Source organism: Sceloporus occidentalis, unplaced genomic scaffold, assembly GCF_023333645.1.
Source record: "Sceloporus occidentalis isolate IW3139 unplaced genomic scaffold, rSceOcc1.0.p SCAF_6, whole genome shotgun sequence".
In the NCBI taxonomy this organism is placed as follows: domain Eukaryota; kingdom Metazoa; phylum Chordata; class Lepidosauria; order Squamata; family Phrynosomatidae; genus Sceloporus; species Sceloporus occidentalis.
In genome coordinates, this window is record NW_028316986.1 from 25134899 (window position 1) to 25139775 (window position 4877).

The following is a 4877-nucleotide window of genomic DNA, read 5'->3' on the forward strand; positions in this document are numbered from 1 at the left end:
ACGTGGAATAAAGTTTTGCCATTTGAGATTTTTGCAAGGATAATGTGCTTTCTGGAACATCTTCTGGCAAAAAGCCTCTCACAGCAAAGGCTTCACTAGTGGAGTGGGGAGGAGTGTGTGCTCATTTCCTGGGGAGAAAATGTCAACTTTTCCCTGGAGAAACTGGTGCCATTTTTCATAGCAAGAACAACTCTTTCCTATTCATGACATTAAAAAAAATAACTTTTAACTTACAGGTGTCTGCAAAAGTGGAACATCTGTGCATACTGGTATGGGGGGAGAGCAGGAAGAGATCAATGTCATAGAGATTTTTTAATATAGAGATTTGATACAGATTATTATTATTATTGTTGTTGTTATTATTATTATTATTATTATTATTATTATTATTATTTAGAAAAGCCCATTAAAGGTAAATAGGATGGGTGAAGTACAGTCTGGGACAGCAGAAGTTGTTTCCTGAAGCATTCAAACTTTCTGAGCAAGAAGTCCATGGAAAGCCACCAGCTATATTTGGGGTAACTATGCAATTTTCTTCCCTAAACTGACGTTTGGGAAATCCTCTTCTGTTTGCTGCTGAAATGGCTGCGCACAGCACTTACTGATTTCTCCTTGTATCATTCACAGAACCACCTATGCCTCTTCTAGGAAGAGATTTTCAACTGCAAAAAACTGTTCCGAGGCTTTAAAACAAACAAGGAAGAGTGTGGAAGAGAGACTGGGAAAAAAGGGAGAGGAAGAGAGAACAGAATTAATATTTGATTAATATTATTGAACAAACTCTACACAGGTGAGTGAGAGTCACTGGTGTAGTGCTTTCAACGCTGGACTATGTCTTTGGAGAACAGGGTTCAAATCCTTACTCAACTAGGAAAACCCACTGGTGATCTTGGGCAAATCATACTCTCTCACCCACAGAGGAAGGCAAGGGCAAACCCCCCTCTGAACAAATCTTACCAAGAAAACCCTGTGACAGGTTCACCTTAGGGTCAATAAGTGAGAAATGGCTTGAAGGTATCGAACAATATACATGGATGGGACATGATGGTGATGTAGAGTAAGAGACACAGTCTGAATCAGTGAAGGGTGGTCAGATGAAGAGGAAGGAGTGATCATGATGTTGGTCATTGCTGGTTTTGTTTTGTTTTTTATAATGAAAGTAGAAGGCACCAGCTCCAGCTTTCAGCCACATCTTTTTTTCAGTCTACAAATAGGGTTGCCTGAGTGAAAATTGAAGGTGGCTCCTGTACCTTTAATGGTTTTGCAGAAGAGGGAATTTCAGCAGGTGTTGCTGGTTACCTAACAAGCAACACCTGCTGAAACTTCACAGCTGTTAATATCTAAGTGAGTAAGTAATACATTGATTTACTTTCAGTCTGTACAAACAATTTTAAATAATAATGAGTAGACAGCAAGTTGCAGGAGCACATAAATAACTAGTACATGTGTTCAGACTAAATGTAGCATGAATGCTTCTAAAAATGCTTCATTTGTTCAACAAATGTTTAATCAGACTTTATGCTATTACTCCCATGATTTCTTGGGGAAACCATGACAGCCACATCTATGTAAAATAAACGAAATGAATTCCATTGTGTTCAAGGAGACTTGCTAGTTGCTGTCAAGTTGACTTTGACTTATGGCAAACTTATGAGAGATCGCCAAGAGCCCTGGTCATCAACTGTTCTACTTATGTTTTGCGAACTTAGGACTGTGGCTTCTTGGATTGAATCAAGGAGGAATACTCCAAGAAAGTTTGTGGACAATTGCAACTTTAAACTGATATAAAGTGTTAATAAATACACAATAGAGATATATCTGTAACAAAATAGCAAGAAGAGCATTCAAAATTGGCTTTTTCATGCCCAGAAGAAGAAAAAAACAAACACACAGGACCCAGTCTAGAGATACTTTGCAATTGGATTTTTGTAGCAGTTATTAGATGTATTAATGTAATCATCATTTACCCTTGCCAGATCTTCAGGATTTCCATATAGCTACATGGGTGGGTGTTTGTGTGTGTTGACTGAGTCTGGTCTGGCCCTGACTTTTCATGATCAATGAGTTCACTTACATCCATAGAAATGTCACCTTGTAAGTGCAAGGTTTATGTCCTGTCTGCACAGCAATCATTGTGCTAGCTTATACTTGAGTCTAGTGTCCATCAGTATGACCTGTTTGTCATGCAGCAGCTAGCTACAAGACAGAACTATAAGTCAACCAGCCAACCTAGCACTTTATTTATACCCCACTTTCTTCCAAAAGCTGGGACGTAGGGTGGCTACCATAGAGAAACAAAGGAAGCTGCCTTAAACCAGTTAAAAGGATCTATAAGTTTTGCCAGCAAAATGGAAATCACAAGAAAAGTAGATGTTGGTGAAAGCTGTATGCATTTGGGAAAAAGTCTTCAGCTGGTCTCTAGAAGCTTCAAAATGTTTCTGTTTACTTGTGCAAGGCTTGCCCCTGATCTGATCATTTCATTTCACATATGGGATAGAAATTATCTATTATTTCCATGTTATTTCCGTCTCTAGTACCAAGTATCCTCTTAAAGAAGTAATCCCCAGGAATAGACTTTTATGTGCTTTGCTACTGAGCTATAGTTCGTATTTCCTTTCTGTGATGACCTTAGCCGCTTTTCATCTACAACATGAGGATATTAATGTTGGTGTGTTTTCCTAGGCTGATGTAAGGATAACTGTGATAATGTATGTAAGGTGCTCCACTTAATCTAAAACCATAGAATTCAGACTAATAGGTCACTGGTGGTCCTTGAACTTCATTTAGTTGTTTTGCAGAAAGGTTGTAGAATTTGGGAGAATATACATATTCAGTCCTGAATTTTTTATGACAGTGGAGAATGAGGCTATTTTAACTAGGGATAGATTAATGAGTAGATTTCTGAGACCCTGCCTTTGCACATATGATTTTTCTGATATGGTACTGGTGAATGCTTCTACTAGTTTTTTTAATTAAAATACCATTTACTTATCTGATAGAGGCCTGGTTTGTGGTCCATAATTTTCAAAACCTGGTGAAGGTTTTGACAATGATAATTTAATAATAATTTGTTTTATTTATATACCGCTATTCCAAAGATCATAGCGGTGAACAGCAAGTAAGCTAATTAGCAAGTAAGCTAATTTGCCCCCAACAGTCTGGGTACTCATTTTAGCGACCTCGGAAGGATGCAAGCCTGAGTCGAGCTTGGGCCCTTTTGCTGGTCTTGAACTCGCAACCTTGTGGTTTTGAGTGAATGGCTGCAGTACAGGCATTTAACCACTGCGCCACCAGGGCTCCTTTACTGAAAGGAAAAAAGTTGTTAAAATAGGAGCTACATCTGTGCTTCAGTATGCAAATTAAAAGAAAATTTATTAAGTAACACACCATCAAGACTTCTTGAAAAGGTTCTGGTAAAGCCCATGCCTTATGAGTGCCTGGAGAAAGCCTTATATTTTTTAGGAACCAGAACTCCACCAAGTCTGTCTTTGCTTAGTCTGAGATGCTTGATACCTTTTTCTGTACTGATGATGGGACTGAAGAGAAGTGTGTGTTGATTTCAATGGCCCTGGCAGCAGAGTAGTCAAGTACAATGGAAGAGACTTTGCTACCAACAGCTGTTTCATAGATGGTGATGGCCAAAACTAAATATCCATTGAAGTTTGTTTTTGGCTGCAAGATCTGAAACTTTAATGGCGCTATTTTCCAGAGGAGCACATGGAGGCATGAGGCACTGTTTTTATGAGTTTCCAGCATAAAAGTTGTATGGTGCTGGTGAGGAACAGAAAGCAGCAGGAGTGATCATAGATCTGAGGGATCTTCTGACCATACCCAAGGCACCTTTTAAACAGACCTCACAAGGCAATAAATCTGATGCCTGGTAGGAAGGAAAAAAATATGATGCAAGATAAAGAATGAAGAATGTAACAAAATGAGGTGAAGTGAAATTAAATTTAAAAGCAAGAAAAGAGAAGAAAACCCAAAGGGATGAAGTGAAGAGATTTCTCTCACATGCTAGATCAAACTCAGAAGAGGAATTTCCCAATAATGCTGTTACTGTGAGGGATGAAAAGAAACAGGCAATTAGGTGGGCAGGAGTGTACAAAGTGGAGCGGGTGGGACACCCACCCAATGGACAGTCTAGCTCTAGAAGGACTTTATCACACCAGCCTGTTGTCCCACCACAATTGCACTAGTTTAAAAATGGCAGCATACTAATTTGGCATCATTTCTTATCATGCTTTCCCTCACAATAGGGCTTTGGCGATCCATGGTTGTGTGATCTATTTTCTATTTTGAGAAGCAGAACTGCAACAGGAAGGACCTACCGCACAAAGGCAGCGATGGAATAACAGTGAGACTAAGAGCCTATTGACAGGTTTTGCCCATCAATAGAAAGGTGCAGTACAATAGCAAATGGAATGCAAGGCAACAGCAGGTTGGACATGATGTTTTGTGATACAAGTACTGATGCTTTTATCCTGTAAATATTCTACTTTTATAGTCTCATGTGATAAAGTCCAAAGTTTCTAAGGATGAAGCTGCAAAGGCACAGGATGATCTATTCGTGTGAATCACAGAGACCACAAAGAGGAATTAAAGTCTGAGAACCATTACTTTAGTCAGATGCTAATCACTGCTGTGAACTTGGCTGTTTTAATGGTTGTTGTACATGGATGTATTATGGCTTCAAAAATTATATTGCCAGAATTTCATGGGTGGTTGTAAGAAATGCCATACAAACAAACCAATGTTTCCAAACTCAGGACTGCTAAGCAACATCTCATGGCAACTTTCAAGAAAGTCCTTGTAACTTCATGAATATCAGCACCATGAATTTCCTGAGAGATGGTTGCTAGAGCTGCCCTATGTCTTTT

At 39.0% G+C, this 4877-nt stretch overlaps 1 long non-coding RNA gene across 1 annotated transcript; it reads left to right on the plus strand.

Annotated features, from left to right (window-relative positions):
• The first annotated feature begins 401 nt into the window (after window positions 1–401).
• On the plus strand, window positions 402–4618 carry LOC149310528 (uncharacterized). Its single transcript, XR_016281581.1, has 3 exons — window positions 402–518; window positions 628–790; window positions 4257–4618. It is a non-coding gene; the product is annotated as an uncharacterized LOC149310528 (long non-coding RNA).
• The last annotated feature ends 259 nt before the right edge of the window (window positions 4619–4877 follow it).